Source organism: Rhinolophus sinicus, linkage group LG01, assembly GCF_036562045.2.
Source record: "Rhinolophus sinicus isolate RSC01 linkage group LG01, ASM3656204v1, whole genome shotgun sequence".
Classification (NCBI taxonomy): domain Eukaryota; kingdom Metazoa; phylum Chordata; class Mammalia; order Chiroptera; family Rhinolophidae; genus Rhinolophus; species Rhinolophus sinicus.
In genome coordinates, this window is record NC_133751.1 from 60,115,812 (window position 1) to 60,137,008 (window position 21,197).

The window sequence follows — 21,197 nt, forward strand, 5'->3', positions numbered from 1 at the left end:
CTGTACTCTCTCAGCATGTAGTCTAAATATGCCTGCCTGCGCTTGGGTGTTTGTCCACCCAGGATAGCGTTTGTGCCTCAGTCTCTGGTTTCCTACAGCTCCAAGCACAGTGTCATGTTTGGACGTAGTGTTGACAATGGCGGCGGATGCGGTTGCCTTCCAAACCATTCCCAGAGTTCTCTTCCATCAGAGGCCTCCTGAGATCTAACCCAAAACAGAAGGCATGAGAACCTACTCGTAGTTACCACATTCACCAAAAGTGGTGCCTTTTCTACAATACTTAACAGACCGTGTTGTCACAACAAGAGTTAAGACCATGACGAAAAAACATGAGAGGAAGTAGAAGGAAAGCCAGACCAGGAGACATACAGAGAGGGTAGACAGAGTCACCTGTTCTATGATCTCACGCTGCACCTGGGAAAGAAGATTGCACCACAAAGCCTTTCCCTATGGAGCTTGCCCTAGTTTTCACATCTGCCTGAGTCCCTGATCCAGGCCATCTTCATGACTCTCACCGCCACGTTGGGGGCTCCCTGAAAGCCTAGGCGAACAGTTTTCCCTAGCCAGAAGCCTGCTTTCCACGCTCTTCCCTGAACTCTCCCACATTCTCTCAAACCCAGGTTCCCAGAGCTTGGACAAGGTAGAGAATCAGTTACCAATGGCAACCAAACCCCACTGCTTCAAATCCAACTTCACTTTGGCCTGGAATCAAAGAGGAGCCAGGACAAGTTGCCTTTGTATCTAATGCATTCACTTTATCATGCCTTACACTCATGTAACTCTTCAAGTTTTCTAAGGGCTTTCCAGTATCATCTCATCATCTCTTAATGCTGCTGCAGTTCTTGAGGCGAATGACAATGTCCTCAGGCAGACAGGAACTCCTTGCACTGGTTTTGTCTTTCACCATCAGCCTCAGAACCTCTGGGAAGCAAAAGACTTTCAGCAAAAGAAGAGCAGGAATGTGATCTTCCCAACACAAAGCTGCAGAATCACTCAGCCTTAGAGACAAATGGGGACTTAGCAGCTCTCTAACTAGACGTCTCTCATCCTTAGCAGGGGTGCCCTCTGAGCATTGTCCAATAGAACTTTCTGTGATGATGGAAATGCACATATCTGCTCTGTCCAGTACATTCCCCCCACGAGCCATATGTGGCTACCCATCACTTGAAATGTAGCTAATGTGACTGAGAAGCTGAATTATTTTAACTTTAATAGCCACATGTGGCTAGTGGCCACTGCATGAGACCACACAGCTCTACAGCATCCCGCTCCGACCTGGCTGCCATGGTACTTTACTGCCTCAACCTGCTCGATCATGTCTCACAGACTAAAGAGTGTCATGGAATTTTACACAGAGGGGGCCTGGCATGTATGTTCAAAGAATCACGTAATGAAAAAGCTAACTGAAGACAAAATGCTTTTGTCTACAGTTTAGATGTTGATCATTTCCCTAACAAAATGCTTACAAATTCTTACAGACTGAGCAAGCTGGACACAGAGGAGTCGCTAAAGACCAGCTAATTCAACGCCTTTATTTTATAGATGGGAAGACTTGTTACCCATTTCTCCTCAGGTTATACCTGACAAAGCCCGTGTTCTCTAGGGAGTCCAGTTTCTGACAACCTTCCCTGTTGTTCTCTAGCCCCAGGCAATAGCCAAGCTGAGGAGAAGAAATTCTATCTGTCACCATCCCCATCAGTGACCAGTCTCCTCCTCATCGATTTCACAAGGGCCCATTGGTCGGGGGAAACCGAGGGAATGAGCTAAGGGAGTTCCGGCCCAGACTCAATGCAGAGCCCTGCAGCCCCTCTCTCGTCCCTGCCCACCTTCCACCCTCACCGGTCCAGTCACCTATTTGGAAAGCCTCCAAATTTAATGTTCCAAAAAACATCTGTTTTCCTCTCATATGAGCTCAGAGCGGTGGCCTCAGTTTAAATTTGGGGCTTCCAGGCAAAACTGATTCCCAGAAGAATCTCTTTCCTTTTGTTATTTGCTGAATGGGTCCCTGGAAAGAGGAAGCGCCCACTGGTATACGTCCTAGAAATAAAGATTTTGAAGTTATGGAGAGACAGAATCTAACTTTCTTATAAAAAGAAAAATATATTTGCGTCCCCTGGTCTTTTTTATAAAACTAGAAATTAAGAATGCAAATGTATGTTGGCCTGATTTTTATTGGTGTTACAGATCTTCGGTCATATTGTTTGTTAAGGAGAAACGTCTGTGACATACAATGATTCATTGCTCAAATCCTCACTGACACCTTCTTTCCGTCACTATGCTAGGCATACCATCATCTTATAGGGGAGACAACACTCACCCACTCAATATCTACTGAGATCTCACTAGACAGAGAAAGTGCCTGTCTTCATGAACTTACATACCAGTAACGGGAGGCATTCAATAATCATGTGTACAAAATAATCATTTCAGAGAGTATAAATCCTAACAGAACACAAAAGCAGTAGGACACAGCATGACGGGGCAGGGTGGGGGGGGTGCTACTTTGGCTAGGCTGCTTAGGAGAGGCTGCTTTAAATAAATGACATTAGACCTCAGGCCTGAAAATTGGGAAACAGGCAAAGGAGAGGATGAGGGAAGATGCCCCAGGTGGAGGGAACAACGTGTGCCAAGGCCCTGAGCTGAGAACAAGCCTGACCTACTTTAGGAACAGAACACTGGTAAGGCTGGAATAAAGTGAATACGTGAGAAATGCTAAAAGAAGGGACCTGAGAAAGAGGCAGGTTTGGATGATGCAGAGCCTCCTAGGCCAAGGTAGGAGGCATGGACGTCATTCCTAGTACAAGGAGAAAGCACAGGGGGGTTTAAGCATGAGAGAGATATGATCAGATTTATTAACATAAATGCATACAATAATGGATAAAATATTTACGATACAGGAAGATGACTGCAAAGCAGGCCATTGCAAAGAATTATAGGAACTATGCCAATAAAGAAACCTGCACTGCAGGAAGGGGGTGAAAAAAGACTAGCCTTTGGGATGGTGGCAACCCCGGCCATAACAGTAGATGCAAAGGTGTGGAAGTAAGAAACGATACACAGGAAACATGGTGGCACATTGGAAGGGACCACAGGTAGTCAGCATGGAGGACAAGTAGGTTCAAGCCATGTGTGGGAGGGCTTTATATGCCAGCCTTGGGAATTACATTTATTTTGCAGACGACTGGTTCTTAACTTGGCTCTTAAAAATACTGGTACCCAGACCCGCCTCAGACCAACTATATCAGAACTTCGGAGGTGGCGGGGCAGGCACCGGTGTGTCTAAAGCATTCCAAGTGATGCTTATGCAAGACCAGGGGTGAGAACCACCCCTCTCGGCAAAGACTGAGGGGTGCTGAAGGGTCTGACACAAGCAGTAACAATTATTTATTTTCCGTCACAAGTTTGCTTTTCTAAAGGTTCCATCAACAAAACGAAAAGACATCCTACTAAATGGGAGAGGATATTTGCCCATGATACATCTGAAAAGAGGTTAATATCCAAAATTTATTTTTAAAAAAGCAAAACTCATACAACTACACACACAGGCGCACACACACAAAGCCAAACAATCCAATTAGAATACAGTATTTTTAAAGTACAATATATTCAGGCAATGATGACAAATGAATTGCCAATATTTGCATTGGAAAGTTTTGAACACTGTTGCACATAGAGTCACAGGTTTCCAATCGTCCTGAACTCTGGCTCTCTTAACAGTTTATGAGACATCTAGAAACTTCCAAAGACAAGAAACCATCAGCAGAACCGAGTTGATGGATTTGAGAGCCAGAAGGGTATTCCAGAGAAGCCCCCCTTATTTTACAAATATAAAAAGAGAGGCCAAGAGAGGGGCCAGCACAAGGCCAAAGTGACTGAGGGGTAGCAAAAAACAGAGACTGGAACCCAAGCTGCTGCTGCTACGCCATGCTGCTGCTTGTTTCTTACTCAAAGAAGAAGAGCCATCCTAATTTCGGGACTTGGCATTTTTCACAATGTTCCGTAGATCGTGAAAGAGCACTTAATTTTAGAAGAGACATATGAGAGGAAACGGACGAAAAATAAAAGTCCAAACGAATGAGAGACAGTTTTGGGCACACAGAACTTTATTTGTCAGGTTATCCCCTTAGTTAATGACCTTTAATGTCACTGCTTCTTCTGATGCTTTATTTTGATATTTCCATAGGCTTCTGTCCCTGAGAATTTATTCAAAGTAAGAGAAGTTTTCTACAGGTTAGTAATTCTTTTCAAGGCACATATTTCAAGATGTAGACCCACATGTTTCTCTAGACTCCAGGAGATGGAAGATTTGGAAGCAAGAGACACAGAAGAAAGGGTCCTTTCCTCATGCTGCAGGCTGCATGTGCAGGATAGAATCTCTGAGGATATTCTGAGTCTATATTTAGAAATACCTTTCCAACACTGAAGGCTGAAATATGCTGCACACTCTATAGGCATGCCAGGCAAATGTAGCAGCAGTGCCATCTGCATTTGTACTGCCACCTTTGAGCTTGGGAGCCAAGATTCATGCAGCAATGGCCAACCATGTGTTTCTTCTCCATTTCTTGATGAAGTGGTCCAGTTTCCTTTCCTCTGGACAAGTTGGGGGAAGTGCACTGTGATTTCAAATGTCAGCTGCATTTATTTGAAACAGAGGTAAGGGACGCTCAGCCACAGTCACTGTCCAGTCTGGATGTGGCAATAGCTATAGCAACTGACCGTACATTTACATACGTGAGCTCTACAGTGAATCCCAAAGACAGTGCTTCCTGCTCCTCAGAATGACCACAGAGGGGATTGAGTTCAAGGTGGATTATGTGTCAGCTATGAAGCTATGACCATCCCCCGCAGGAGCACAGGTTGCAATTGAGTTCACAGAAGCAGTGGCTCGGCCAAGGCTTGGTCGTGGAGAGATGGAAGGAAATCCTCAGGCATTAAAAATGAATCCGGTGGCCCAGGAACAAGCCTATGGACTGGGAAGCTCTGGTAGAGGAGCACAGAGCCTGGAAGTGGGCCCTGAGAGAGCCTGGAGGTGGAAAACAGGAGGTCCATGGTCCAGGGCCACCCAGCCCAGGGATGGTCACTTCCGACTGGAAAGGGGCGCGCTCATCAGGACAGTCATCGGTGTGCTCTCTTCGGCCAAAACTTTCTCAAAGTGACTTGGGGGTCTTCTCAAAATAGATCCAGAACTCGATAAGGGCTCCCAGAACTGGGTTATCTTGCCAAGCAGTGAAACTACACTTTACACTCCTTTGAGGTCCTCAGTGTTACTTTCTTGAATAATTTTTTTACTTTGTTTTAAACTCCCAAAAGGACATCACACGCTACATTATCTAGGTTTTTTCCACTGCCTCTCAGTGTCTTTTATAGACTTACCCAATTTTTTTCCAATGCCTGAGTAAAGGTCCTAAAATAGTTCAGTGTCCTGTTGTGATATTTATACATTTCATCTCCCTTTATATTGTTTCTTTTTACTTCTTATGCAGCTCAGATTCTAGAACCTATTAGGTGTTTTAGAACCTATCTTGCTCTTCTGTTTTTCTGGAGTGCATCCAATTTATAAACATCTATAAAGAACAATAAAAAGTGTATTTAATGTCACCAACAGATTTAGGCTACAGGACGCACACCCTAATGCAGCATTAGATGAGGACGTTTTCTCCAAATTGCTTTCACATCCCTCGCAAGGTGACTTGTCAAAACAAATCTTTTACCACCTCTTTTCTATAAGACGTCCTGTACTCCATACGTGGTGGTTCCCTTCTACTTTGAATGCTCTAGCACACACAGCTGATTCAGGAGTCATTATCATGCAGTCCACGGCTCCTTCCCGCTGGGTGAGTGGTCGACCATCCATCAACAAGTCCTGCGGAACACGCTCACTCTTCATGGATGCTTCCATTGCCCAATTGTGTCCTCACCCTAAAGGGGTTTGCCAGGACTGCCTTCTGGCCCTGGGGCCGGTGTGCACAGGAAACCTGGCAATGCCCACATTTAGGCCCTCCCACCAGCGTGCCAGGAAGACACAGTGTTTTTTTTTTTTTTGACCCTTCTCATCCTCAAATGTCATCTTCTCCATGATGTGTTTTGAATACAGCTAAAGAGACCGTGGTAGTTTGATTTGTTTCCTGTGTGGTCCGGATGAGGATGCGGGGCTTTCAGACACAGCAGCAGCAGGAATGAGGGGACTGGAGTGCCTGAAGGAGGGACGGGTGTTATCTCCATCACGCACCTTCGCTCACTCATGAAGAACTGTTTAGTGCAGCAAACACGTTCCACGCGTGAACACGCACTCGGTCGTCCTCGGCTCCTTTAGACACACTTATTTCCTTTGATGGTATTTGGAAGTCACACTGCTTCTTCTCCTTTGGAATAACCTGCAGTGAGGAAGGGCTTCATGTGCAAAAAGGAGCTTCCATTTTGCTAAGGAGAAAAAGGACAAAAGTGTAGTTAGTGCCTCTGTTTCTAGAGATTCTTCTCCACTGTATATAAGTCTGATACCAGCCCCTTCAGAGGACACTAAGCAGGATCCCAGCTCTGAAGACCCCACCTCAGGAGTAAGGCTGGGTGTTGGATTTTACGTCAGAGCATGGATTCACAACAATTCAAATACAATTTACATACATTATGGAACTCTGCCACTCATCGGACAAATAGACTATACTATTCAGAGTTTAGATCAATTTAAACTCTTACCTTTTAGCAAGGAGACACTGCTTTTTTCTTTGTCAGTCTCAAAGCGAAGGCCACAGGAGCTGGGTTCCAACTTCCTTCCGACTCCTACACCCACGCTGGCTCTTACTCCTGCCTCTCCTGACCACACAAGGCAGTGAGCTCCTTGTTTTATGATCTCCTCAGGTTCCAGCGAGCGTCCACTACACCCAGACTTCTAAGGCCTAGTGAGGAGGACTGGAACTTATCCTCCAACCTGTGGAGCAAAATTCAACAAGGAGAAGCCCACAAGGCAGGCGCTGATGTTTCCCCACCCCCAACTCCCTCTCGGTAATGGGCGGCCTGCCCTGAAGGCAGAAGTGCATGTAGCCATTACAGCTGAGAGCTGCGCCTGGCTCTGGACAAGACTCAAAATTGCCGGGCACCCCGGGCAGTTCTACGTTAAACAGTGTCCTGCATCATTTTCAGAGATGATTTAGAGGAGGCACAATACAGGTTCCAATATTTGAACACAAAACCTTAAACAGTTCATTTTGTGCTAAAATGAAACAATTTCTCAATCCCAAAGATGTCCATCTTTCAGTCCCTTTCGAAGTTCTTTTCTGGGCCTTCAGCCTGTGGGGATTCTTCAGAAATGGAGAGGCCGTCGGGAAGCATTTATGCCTATGGTTCTGATCTTCAGAAGCAGTTTGGAGCTAAAGAAAGGATATAATTGGGAGGTGAAGCTGCAAGGCTTTGACGGAGACGCCCACAGGCCTGGACAATGAAATGCAGTGAGAGGTGTGCAAATAGTTCTCATTCTGGGGAGCCAAGTCTGGGCCACAGGACCAGAGCCTGTGATAGTGCGGGATATTTTTGAAGTGCAGGAGGCCACATGAGACTTGCATGTTTCTGTGCTATAGATGCAAATCTGTTTCTGTCCCAAACCCCTGGGATAAAGAGTAAATTGGGAACCAAAGGGAAGGAAGAAAGAAAGAGTAGTGCTGAGGGGGGAACATCACCTTGAGGCCACGGCAGAGCTGGCAAGGCGACCTCAGATCACAGGTTATTAAGTATAGTGTACACTTCATTTCAATTCCAGTTATTGTTATCTAATTCACCCCCTCCCGCGGTAACTTCTAGAGCCATCCTAAAGCAAGAACAATAACATATTGTGACAGTTGAGTCCTAGTAAATGGGGCTACTTCCTCCCAATGACTGCAAATATCAGCATTCACCGCAATCGCCCTGTTACATCCAGAGGGTCAAGTTTACCTGAATATCAGCGTTGTCCGATATTTACATTACTGTTTCTTGAGGAAAGGTGCTTATAATTTTTTTTATTGTGGTAAAATATACATAACATTTAGCATTTTAACCGTTCTTAAGTGTACATTCCCATTGTCGTGCTGCCATCACAACCATCCATTTCCAGAACTTTCCATCATCCCAAACTGAAACTTGCACTACTTTTCACACAGTCTACGAGCCACCCCAGAACACCAAAGGGTGAGGACTACACCTAACTTCCTGTCCGGTCCTGGGAGGACTCTCAAATACAACTTAAGGTTCACAAAGGGTTCTTCCTCGAGGCTCTCATCAACCTCCTATGCCTCCTGTAAAAGGCAGAAGACCAAGGCCAGGAGAGGGGGACAGACTTGCCCCAACAGAACAGTGACCATGCCCCTCACCACCGCTAACAATAAGAAGGAGGAAAAACACCCTCCAAGGGCAGAGCTGTCTCTTGGCCCAGTCTCTGCTTTCTGGGATCCCTGTGGGGGGGACAAATAGCCAAAACAGCCTGGTGGCCCAGAAAAAGAAGGCAGTTCTCTGACATAACACTCACTGCAAAAGCCAGCTTGGGGAGTTCAGCACTGTCTCTGCTCTCCTTGTTCACTTGTGTCAAAGCAAACCCACATCCCATCCACTTTTCACAAAATCACCGTGGCACACTCCCCATCACCCCCCTCTTTGCCCTCTTCCCAAGCACACACCTCTTCTGATTATCACTTTAACCAGATTTATTCTGCATAGAAATGGGAGCAACCAAGAGATCCTGCCTGGTGTCGGATGGCTCTATGCACAACTTCCCACCATGCCCCAAGTACTTCATCAGCCGGCCACCTCCATCCAGGTGACCAGGAGCTTCCAAGAGTCAATTTGCTCCTGGGTAGTTCTTGGCAAAATTGCACCATGAATCACAAGTGCAATCTTCTTACCACAATTAGAACCACAGTGCTGAAAACACAGAGAGATATAGTGTCACCCAAGCATTAGATCCCCTGAATTTCTGATACATGTGCCCTCAATACACATTGAACCGCATTGTATTCGTTTCCTAGACTACCACAACAAACCACAACAAACTGGATGGCTTAAAACAATAGAAATTTACTCTCACAGTTCAGGCCAGAAGTCCAAACGCAAGGTGTCAGCCCCTAAACGCTCTGGGGAAGAATGCTTCCTGCATCTTCCCAGCTTCTGGTGGTCAATCCGTGGCATTCCTGGGCTTGTAGCTACGTTCCTCTTCTCTGCTTCCTCTCTCTGTGTCCTCTGCTCTTCTCATAAGGACACCACTCACTGGATTTAGGGTCTATCGTAATCCAGCATGACCTCATCTTACCTTATTATATCTACAAAGAAACTGTTTCCAAATAAGGTCACATTCTGAGGTTCCAGGTAGACATGAGCTTTCAGAGGACACTTATTCAGCCCATACACCCACCTGCCAGCTCCAAGGCGGGTTAGATCCAATTGCTTGTTTTCTTCGTTTTTGCTTTTTGCCTCTAGCACCCGCTCCATTTCAATCCTGCTCTTGACTACTGCCTTGATGGAAACCTTGCGAAGGCATCTGCCTCCATCTCTCCCACGCCATTACACATCTCCAGACCTCACTTGAAAGTGGGTGCATGAATACCAAGTTAAAAAGTAACAACATGAAGTTGCCCAGTATCCATCTCTCCCCATTCACCCAAGAAGCAGCGTGTGCCCATCTCACCTTCAGCCTTGCACTGGAGGTTACAGGAGTTCCTGGCCTCCGGGGACTTGGTACGTGTTAGAGCAATGGGCCAGTGCATAGCTGCATGAGCAGAGATGACGACAGAGCCAGGTCCAGAGGAGGGACTGGATGTGAGCCGGTGGCAGAGCAGAAGGCACAGGGACAGCCTGGGCAAAGGCACGGAGGTTCAAGTAAGCCTGCAATCTTCGGGGCACTCTGAGCGGACTTCACCTGACCAGACAATGGGCTTTGCTGCAGAGGGTAGGTTTGATCAGAGGTAAGGCTGAAAAAGGCAACTGTTTGTAGATGTGAACCTGGTCCTGTAGGGCCTGAGTCCAGGCCAAAAGGGCCCATTAAGGGTTTCTAAGCAATTGGGACTTTGACTAAGTGGTGTTCAGGGAAGCCAGATCTAGTTGGGTGTGCATGATGGACGGGGGTAGGGGGAGGGAGCTGGCAAGGAAGTGCTGGCTGGGAGCCCAGTTAAAAAGGCAGGCTTCGGGGCCACAGCCTTATTCCTCCACTATCAGTGACTCCCCATCCATTGCTGTAACCTTCCATCAGACATTGCAATCAATACAGCCATGCCGACATGGCTGGGCCTGCAGCCCTCCCTTCCTATTACCGTGATGAGTTGCAGAGGGCATGTCAGGGAGAGCTTTCAGTGAATTCCAGGAATGGAGATCCCTGTCGGACAAAAAACCCCACGGGGGAGCTCTGGAGTGCTTTGCAAATCAACACAGGAATGCCTCTTACGGATAATGGCCTGTCCAGAGAGGACAGAATCACCATCTTAGCTCAGCTCCGGCAGCTTCCCATTGCCACACTTCCACAGGAATGATGCTGGCGTCCAGGAGGTAACACGGTGACCCCCAGCTCAGGCACCGCTTTGCCCTGGCGGCCATCAGGCAGGGGCTTATCATCTCTCCATTAGACTGGGAGCTTCCTGGGAAGGGAAGGCTGTCTCTCCTCTAAGGCCCCATCCCGGTCCTTCCTGTCACCAGACACAGCCCAGGGATGAAACACAGCACTTTCTCCATCCTCCTCATTCACCAATAAACTCCCCTGCCTGGGACCTTAAGGAGCAGATGGAGGGGTGCAGGTGACACAGAGGGGGCAGGAGCAAGCCCAGAGTACGGTGGGAAGAATAATTTCTGAAGTCCACAAGGTACATCTTGGAGCCTCTTTTCTTGACTTGGGCCTTCCTGGAGAGGTATGAGCAGAAGCACGGGAGCTCCAAAGAGCAGGAGGACAGCTGACTCCTTTGGTTTCCCTTCTCCTTAAGAAAACTCAGTACACCGTCACAGGAAGCTCCCACCAGCCCCACAGCCACAGCCACAGCCACAGCCACCCTTGCCTGGCTGTGGACCAGCCTGGAGTAACAGGCCTCGGGCCGGGGGCAGGGACACAGGCAGAGCAAAGGGGCCGGTGTGGAGTTTCCTGGATGCAGCTAAGGCACAGGGAAGAAAAAGCACGTTTCCACTTCCAGCTCTGTTGGATTGGGCTTCCAAGCTTCCTTAGAAATAGATGGTACACAGCACAGCAGTCCTCAAGGAAAACGACTCTCCTCCAGACTGTTTTCCCATTTTTAGCAATCAATTTAATTTGAAAGCTATAACTTCCACCCCCTTTATTTCGGAAGGCAGAGGCAAACGGGTGATCTGTTTGAACTCAAATTAAACTCCCTCTGTGTGTAACTTGCTTCGTGGTCTCCCTATAGTGAATCTGACTCCCACTTTTGATGTGGAAAGGTTTTATTAACAGAGCTACTTTTCCCAGCCCATTCTCACTGGGATTCATGGCGCTTGCCCAAGGTACATTTTCGCTATTGCTATGCTACCTTAAATCCTGGCATGGATTAATGTTCCATGACAAGCACATTCACGGATTCTATGAGAAATGCCTGGCTGTCTTTGGGTCATAATTATGGAGCAAAATTGGAAGTGAGAAGGAGCCTCGTTTACACTAGAAGAGACCCCTCAGATTGGGGGACCTGGGCACCTGGGGATCTTATCACACCACTGTCTGTGTGATCCAATCACTTGTCGCCTCAGGGTCTCAGGTTCCTCATCTGCAGAAGGAGATTGCTGGCCTCACACAGTTCTCAGTTCTCTTCCAGCTCTGACTTCCTGTGATTGTAAAAGACATTTAAAAATATCTCCAGGGAGAGAAATCTCACAATATTATTTAGTCATGAGAAGATTGGACTAATGATATCTAATATCTCTGGGTTCTGAATGTCTGTTATTCTATTACATACAATGGTTTTTAAATGTTGCAAAGATTAACTTAAAATTTTTTAAACAAACAAAACAGAAGTGTCTTTTTTAAATGCCCATTTTAAAAGAACAGAAGTTCCAAATCCTAAAATAAACTCTTTAGCCGATCTGTGCACACACAGAGAAAATGGGTGGATGAGATGAAAGCTATACAACATCTGGGTTAGCAAAGGCTTGTGGAGACTCTCTGCTGATCGAAATAAGACATGACAATTATGGGGCTATTATACCACGGTCCTAACGCCACATCATTGCTATATACCTTTTGTCATTAGGTAACCTCAGATCCCAACATGAGGATGGCCTTATGTGAAAAAGATGAGCTCTCCCTTGAAAACGGTACCACTCTGTCCCCAACACAATGGCAGACCCTGGGACAGCAAAGCAGCATCTCAAGATACTTAAAAACTTGGGTAGGGCAACCGGGACTTTAGCAGGTACCCAGTTGGGATGTTACTGGGCAAAACCTACCATCCAATTTGGACTCCTCCTGGTTAATGGACCATAGATTAGCTCAAGTCACAATGGAGGTCAGGAGTGGGGGTACAATACAGGGACAGGCAGGTGAGATTCACCACCCCGCACTCAGCTGGGTCCAGCCACAGCGGGGACACAGAGAGACGGGGAAGAGTTGCAGTCCAGTGATCAAGCATCAGTAAGGTTTTTTGTCAGGTCCCAAGTGTAAGTACACATGGTCATTTTACACAGTCAGGAGTCAACTAAGCCCCTCAAGGGCTAGGAATAGATTTTGAGTGCTGGTATACAGCAGGTGCTCAGCTATATGTGTCAACCAAATGGAAACTGAAGAAGCTATTGCTTCATTGTTGGTCGAATAATCTCTCCATTCATGGCAGCTCAGATTTCTAGATCAGCCCCAGGAGAGAGGAACAGGGGTGAGAGGTAACTCTCCAAGCTTAAAGGTGCTTGGATGAGATCCATGTTCTCTAGAAGGTAGGTTTCCACTTCACTGACCACCCTGGGGATCACCGAGGGAAAGGAACTGTATTACCTGGCTATTGCGGATCTGCCTCCATAGTTTAAATTGGGTGGAGCTCTTGGAAAAAGGGTGCTCATCCGTGTGAGGAAACACTCCTTAGCAGCACCCCAGACTCAGCTGCCTTAGGATCTTAGAAAACCCGAAAGATTTTAGGTTGCTGGAAGTAGATGGACACAAACAAAAGGGCCTCCACAGAGTAATTAAAAGAAGCAAGCAATTAAAGGCTCTGGGTGTCTAATTCCTGAGCACACAAATCAGGCAGATGTAATAAACCCCCAAAATAGGCACCAGCTGAGCCTATTTTCAGAGAAAGCATTACCTTATTGTGAGAAGAACTGGCATCAGATAAAGTAATGATCATTTTCAGTTGAATCTTGTAAGCAATTGCATTTAATTTAAAACTAAGTATTGTGTCTCTTTAAATTCCATTTCTTATGGTATATCCATCTTCTAATAGAGAGGACAGTTAACCAATTCATACTATAATTGTATTAAAGTTATTTACTTTGGAGAAGCATATCTAAATACAGTCTGTGAGTCAATGTGTTTTACATCTGGAAACTCTTCTGGACCTCTGGTTTTGCCCTGGCTTCTCTTAGTCACCCATGCCTACGCCAAGAGTCTAGCTAGCCACTTATTCAATATAATTGAGCTCAGCGTAGTGCCAATTACTTGGTGGACTCTCTAAATTTTAATGCTTAGAAACAAACCCACACATACAATGGTGACCTAATTTATAACAAAGGTGACACTACAGCGTAGCGGGAAAAGGATGGTCTTTTCAACAAATGATTCTAAGTCAAGCGGACGGCAAGAACAGCAAGGAAAGAAAAAGAATCCCTTACCACACACAAAAAGCACTTCTAAGTGGATTACCAATCTAAATGGGAGAAGTAAAACAAGAAACCTTTCAGTAAAAAAAAATGTACAGGATACAAAGATTTCTACTGGACACAAAAAGCACTAAATGTAAAAGAAAAAAACTTGATAGATTGGACTACATTGAAGTTAATAACATCAAAATACATCTTAAAGAACAGTAAGCGTTGAACCGTAGACTGGAGGAGGATATTCACAATACATACATTCAACAAAGGACTCATATCCAGAATATATAAAGAACTCTACAATTCAATAAGAAAAAGACAGATAATTCAATTAACAAAGACTGGGCAAAGCAACCAAAGATCCACTTTACAAAAGAGGGTATCCAAATGCCCTTAAACAAATGAGAACATTAACTTCATTCAGCATCAGGAAAATACAAAAACAAAAAAACAAAGATAACCCAAAATGTGGCACTACCACATACCTAGTATAGGAAAAGACAAATAATACCAAGTACTGGCAAAGATATGGACCAACTGGAACCCGCTGGCAGAGATGTAAATTGTTACAACCATTTTGGAAAACTATTTGATAGCGTTTACTAAAGCTAAACATACTCCTATTCTCACTTAGGTATATGAGGAGAGATTAAAAATACAATGATTGTTTAAATTTTTAAAAATTTATTACAGTAAAAGACACATTGCCATTAATCCCCTGAAAATACTCCCCCTCGCTTTGAACACACTTATCCCATCGTTCTTGCCACTTTCTGAAGCAGTTCTGGAAGTCCTCTCTCGTGAGTGTCTTTACTTCATCCTTCAGCATGACAATGCTCCTTGTCACACATCGCTTCTGGTACAGCAATTTCTGTCAAATAAAAATATTACAGTGTGTCCTCATCCACCTTATTCACTGGATCTGGCACCATGTGACTTCTGGCTCTTCCCCAACGTCAAAATGATTCAGCACATGGAGGCAGCCACGACAGCACAACTAAAGACACTCATGAAAGAGGACTTCCAGAACTGCTTCAGAAAGTGGCAAGAACGATGGGATAAGTGTGTTTGAAGCAAGGGGGAGTATTTTGAGGGGGATTAGTGTCTTCCTGTTATAATTTTTTTATTATTAATTTAAACATTCACCATAGTTTTTGATCACACCTCATATACACCACAAAACTGGGTACATATATCCATCAATAGACCTACACAAAGTGTTCATAGCAGCTTTATTAATAATAGCCCCAAATTGGAAACAACTCATATTACTTATACAGTAAAATGGATAAATAAATTGTAGCGCATACAGCTGACCCTTGAGCAACGCAGGTTTGAACTACACAATTCCACTTATACGAGAATTTTTTTTCAGTAAATACATGTACATGATTTTCTTAATAACATTTTCTTTTCTCTAGCTTTCTTTATTGTAAGAATACAGTATATAATCCCTATAACATACAAAATATGTGTTAGTAGACTGTTTATATTATCAGTAAGGCTTCTCGTCAACAGTAGGCTATTAGTAGCTAAGTTTTGGGGGAGTCAAAAGTTATACATGGATTTTCAACTGCACGGAAGGTTGGCACCCCTAAGCCCTGCATGTTCAAAGGTCAACTGTATATACAGAGGGAGCCAAAAAATGTATATACATTTTAAGAAAGGAAAAAACTATTAAAATTGTAATACTCAATGTATACCAATAACAAAAGATGAATACAAGTCACGTGTGACCTCTGCAATTACAAGAGGTGCTCATAGTGGTTACCATCAGCGTCCAGACACTTCTGGTTATAGCGAACTACTGCTTGGGCAACGTTGACCCAAGTGTCCACTTGTATATATTTTTTGGCGCACCCGGTACAATAGAATATTACACAACAATGAAAGAGACATACAACAGTGAACACAAGATGGATTAATCACATATAATATTAAGCAAGAGGACAGACACTAAATAGTACGTACTTTAAGATTCCATTTATATAAAACTTCCAAACAGGCAAGCTGACTCGATGGTGCTGGAAGTCATCCTAGAGACGACCTTGAAAGAAGAGACTAGTTCGTGGAAGGGGACCCAGGGACAAGTGGTTTGGGTGCTGGTGACATTCTGTTTCTTGATCTATATGCTGGTTCACAGGGTAAAACTTCATTGAGCTGTACACTTAGGATTGGTGTACTTTTCTGTACGTGTGCGATACGTTGGTACAAAGTTGACAGTAAGAAAACATTCACACAAAATACATTTAAGGCAGAAAGTCTATGTGAGGGAAAAGAAATCCATGAAAACTGTCTTGCAAATCCAATCTTATTAAATGACAGCGAAATGTATAGCTTCCAATTGTTCAGATTAGAAAACTTGCTTTTTTATTTAAGATATATGCCCCACTTTCAAAAAGAATTGGAAGCCTTGGTCTCATTTATTAACAAATACACACTAGAGGCTTTTTAGACTTCACTGGAAGCTTTTAGGACATTAACATTGTTAAATTTTGCTTGGTGTACTTTTACTTTCTTCCCCATGCTAATATATGGGTTTTTAAAACTACAGTTTTTCTTGGCTAACACTCCCTAATGAAGATTAACAGCCCTCATATTTACATAACCAGCAAGCAAATTATGCTGAGCAGGATACAGCTACCCAATCAGAACCTTGGGAAGGCTCTCAGCCAGTGGCTATTGTTCACGTCTAATAGCCTCAGTTCATTGGAAAGGGAAGATTGGGAGCAATTATCTCAACAATCCCAGCCAGGAAATACAGCCATGCTATTCAGGAAAAAGAGGGGGCCACAGAGACGAAACCTGCCCTAGTGAAACAGCATGGCTGGCCAGAAGGAGCTCGTGTTTTCCTACCCTGATGTGTGTGTTGGCTTCTGGCTCTTCCAGAGGAAAGCTTTTCCAGGGGACCATTCTCTTCCATTCACCAGACTTACATTTGTATAATGCCTATGGTTTACAAAGTTTCCTAGATACTAATATCATCTGAGTCTCATGTCACCCTAGAAAGGAAATAGAGGAGGTTATTACTATCCGCCTTTAGCCAGTGAAAGAACTGAGACTCAGCCAGTTGAGGCCTCCGTAAAGCCACAGGACCCGCAAGTCACATAGCAAGGACAAAGCATTTCCAGGCACAGTGCTCTGTCTCCTGTACCAGGACGTCTCCCAGCGTCTATCCAAGCCTGCTAATGAGAATGAAAACACCATTCCTAGACTTGAAAAAATAGGCTAGGATTATTAAACATTGGGCAGCAGGCAAGCTGGAAAGTATAGCCCAGCCCATGGGCAGTATTCACACCTTCAGGGTCATGCATCCTGGCTCTGGGAGGAAGGAAGGGGCCTGGGTAGGAGCCAGGACTGGGGGCAATTGGCTGGTGAGCGTCGCAATGTTAGAAACGTGCTGTCTGGGCAGGCTTTCCTGCAGACAGGTAACTGACACCTGTGGGTTTGAAAATAAGGTATAGTTCTGAAATCTATCGATAAACAGTAGGTTGGGATTCTGCCAGAGATGGCATATCACCAGTAGTAAACAGCAGAAAGAGCACCGGCTTTGGAGTCCAACAGACCTGGCTTTGGATCCCAACTCTGTTTTTCACCAGATGTGTGTTCCAAAACAAGTTACTTAATGTGCTCTGAGCTTCCGTTTCCTTGGCTATAAAACAGCAAGGATAATACCTACCCATCAGAATCGTTGTGAAAATTAATGAAATAATATATGTAAAGTTCTTGGCATATAGTAGGCAATAAAATAAGTGTTAGTTCCTTTCCCTACTCCCTACCTAAAAAAAAAATAAAAATGTTTTGTTTTTTTTTGAGTTTTTAAAAACATGACATGAACAGTTTGTACCTTCATTGGCAGCCTAGAATGAAATAAAAATGTAAATCATCTAAATTCATACCTTACAGGATAATCATATATGAATATATAATAACCTTCTCAGATGGCCTATTTTAAGAATCTTGACCTATTTTCTTTTTTCTTTTTCACCTGGAAGTTATCTGATTAACTCAGGGCCTGCTTCATTTCCTGGAATAGAAATTGCAATAATCTTCTTCTTAATTTTAATAAGTGATTAACATGACAAAAACATGTCAGCTGTAGTCAGCCACCAGCTCCCACAATTTTCTCTAGGACTGAGGTTGCCAAACGCTGTCTGAAAGAAAGAACGAGTGTCTGGTTGCTGGTTAACTCTAGATGCTGCCCTGGCAAATTCCACAGGTTACCCAGAGAAGCTGAGGTCAAGTTTTATACCTGACTGCCTATGACTTTTCCTTTTAAAAAGAAAATACAATCTTTACAAAATCTCCAGATGTCCTTCCATGAAAATGTTTTGCTGTCATCTGAAACTTCATAAATACCCTCTACCCATAAACTCGCCCTTCTTCTCAATTGTCTTATTTCTGTCGGTGCCTGCATGTTCTTAGAATCTCAGAAACAAGAAACTGGAAAGATTTCCATTCAAGCCATTTGGCCCAATCCCAATAAAATGCAGGAATCATTTCCACGGCATCCCTGATGGTCTGCTACTGACTAAATACTTCCAGTATAAGGGAGCCAACTACTTCCCTGCTGCATTGTTCCCATTCTCGGTCAAGTTCTTCCATAAATCTAGCTGAACATTTCTCCATATGTCTTTCCCCCATTCACTAATCCTAGCTCTGCCCTCAAGTGCAATGGGAGGGCGGGGGCATAGATAAATCTCACCTTTCCTCCACGTTGGAGGCCCAGCAACATGGAAGGGAGCCACGATGCTTATACACATGTTTTCTGCTCTAAATCAAACATTCAATTAAAAAAAACCAAAAAAAAAAAACCCAAAACATTTGTTGAGGGTCAACAAGGTGCCTCACACTGCCCTACGTGCCAAGACAGGAGCGTTAAATAACACAACATCTACACACAAGAAGCTCACCCTAGTCCGTTAGAACAATCTGGATGTGACCTGGCTTCCAGGCCACTCATCCTCTCCCTCTGGATAGACTATGTCTTGTTGATCCTTCCCTTAAATCATGGTACTCAGAATATGGGAGAAAAAAATGGATGGGTACATCTCAACAAATTAGTAAGGAAAGACAAATGGAATAGAAAAGTGCTCAGAGGATATGAACAAGCACATTAAAAATCCAAATGGCTAACAAACATATCAAAATGCCTTCAACTTCATTTACTATCAGGGAAAAACCACTATTGGATTCAATTTTCACCTACCAGATTGCCGAAAATTAAAATGGCTGATAATATGCAGAGTTTGGGACGGTGTTAGCAAAAAGGGCACTTTCAGACGTCCGCACGGAAAGTTGAGAGAGACACCTCATTGGTGTTTACCCAAAGGAGTTGAAAACTTATGTCCGCACAAAAACCTGTACACGGATGTTTATAGTAACTTTATTCATAATTGCCAAAACGTGGAAGTAACCAAGATATCTTTCAGTAGATGAGTGGGTAAATAAACTGTGGTCCATCCAGACAATGGAATATTATTCAGTGCTAAAAAGAAATGAACTATCAAGCCATGAAAAGACATGGAGGAAACTTAAACGCATATTACTAAGTGAAGGAAGTGAATTAAACTAAAAAGTTACATACTATATGATTCCAACTATATGACATTCTGGAAAAAGCAAAACTACGAGACAGTGAAAAGATCACTGCTTGCCAGGAGTTAGCGGGGAGGGCAGGGAGAACACGCAGAGCACAGAGGGTTTTTAGGACAATGAAATTACTATGTGTGATATTATAATGGTGGAGACACATCACTGCGCTCTTGCCAAAACCCATACAACGTACAACCCTAAGAGTGAATGAACCCTGATGTAAACTACGGGCTTTGGGTGATAATGATGTGACAATGTAGGGTCACCAATGGTCACAGATGCACGGCTGTGGTGGGGATGCTGACAAACGAGGCAGGCTGTGCATGTGTGGGGGGCAGGGTGTAGATCGGAAATCTCTGTACCTTCGTCTCCATTTTTCTGTGAGCCTAGAACTGTTCTGTCAAAAAAGAAAGTCTTTTTTTAAAAAAATTAATAGAAAAAAAAGTAGATGGGTGGGTCTGTCATATAAAAAGCACAAATAAAGCTCCAGCATCTACCCCAAACTCAATCAATATGCGTGGCCTTCGAGCCTCCATAAGGAAGACCTAGGTCTTCAGGACACTCTCTTACTCATACAGCATCAGACAGAAGCCCTGCCCTGGTCCCACGTGCTGGCACCCCTGCTGGCACCCCTCCAGCATCCCACGACATCTCAGATTTCCAGCTACTGCAGCCCAGGGCTTCTCAAACCACCTGTGGTAAAGGACCCGTTTGGTTTGGTTTCTTTTTCATGTTTTTTTTTTTTTTTTTTTTCACTCTGTCATAGACAAGCAGTTTTGTAAAATACAATACAAATAAATTAGTAGAGAAATACGATTTTAAAAACAAAATATAAGGCCCATTAAAAAAAATTAGATTTAACAGACAAAATTGTGCTGGAAAATTGCTACAAAAGTTTCTAAATGCTTCCTTTCGATTTCTGCACTTGTCATTACTGACTGGTTGGTACCAGACATTTGTCAGAGCTATGGCACGGACCCTACTTTTAGGTAATGTGTCTCTCATACCGCCTTTCTGCAAGCTCCTAGTAACCGTCTGGTCAGAAACAGAACTGAGTACTTCCAAGTCTCTGTTTCTTTAGACTCATCTTAATTCCCCAGTTAGACTGCATGTTCTTTCAGTGCCGGGCTCAGGTCCACTACACCCAGCATAGGCTAGTGCCTCATGGGGGCTCAAATCCTTACTGGCAATCCAGATAGTAAAGAGGCATATTGTTTACTTTTACCCTGTCACAATTTAGACAACTTGGCAGTGCATGTGTGAAAACGTGTCTGATGGACATTTTGTCCTGTCAGCATCCCTCCCTATTTGCCTGCCTTCCATTTATTTCTGTGTCTTTTTCCCTGCCAGCTTCACCTCTACTTCACTGAAATGCACCAGATATGGTCACTTTGTCTCTTCCACCGAGGGACAAGACAGGACAAGTCACAGAAAATCCCACTGATCAGATGGCTCTGGCTCACCAGACAAACATTCAAGGAAACGGAGCATGTAAGTTAAGTAGTTTCCAGGGGATACTGTTATCTGCATCTCTGTGTCTCTCTAATGCTGGGCCCATAATAGCTGCTCAATAAACATTTCTGTGACCTGACCATAGAGTGCCGGCTGTATCTCAGTGACCTCAAGTCACATCTTCAGTCACGTCACTCAGAAGGCAAGAGCAGCCATAACCAAAAAGGGGCAATGAGTGGTGGTATTGAAGGGAGGAGCCTTGGGGTCATTTAGACCAGTGGTTTCCTACCAATGCTCCCAGACTTAGACATTTTTTAATGTCATTTTTCTGAGGTGAAAACTGAGCAACCGTAGTTTTCAGGTCCCACAGGTAAGTCCAGTGTGCAGCTCGGAGGATACACCAG

At 44.2% G+C, this 21,197-nt stretch overlaps 1 protein-coding gene and 1 long non-coding RNA gene across 23 annotated transcripts in view; both read right to left on the bottom strand.

Annotated features, from left to right (window-relative positions):
* The window catches only part of KALRN (kalirin RhoGEF kinase), a 617,732-nt gene that overhangs the window by 491,579 nt on the left and 104,956 nt on the right, over positions 1-21,197 (bottom strand). The gene's annotated exons all lie outside the window — the stretch shown is intronic.
* Positions 3,553-10,573, bottom strand: LOC141571158 (uncharacterized). Its single transcript, XR_012495866.1, has 3 exons — positions 9,647-10,573; positions 6,694-6,925; positions 3,553-6,420 (listed from the first exon to the last, which is right to left on the bottom strand). It is a non-coding gene; the product is annotated as an uncharacterized LOC141571158 (long non-coding RNA).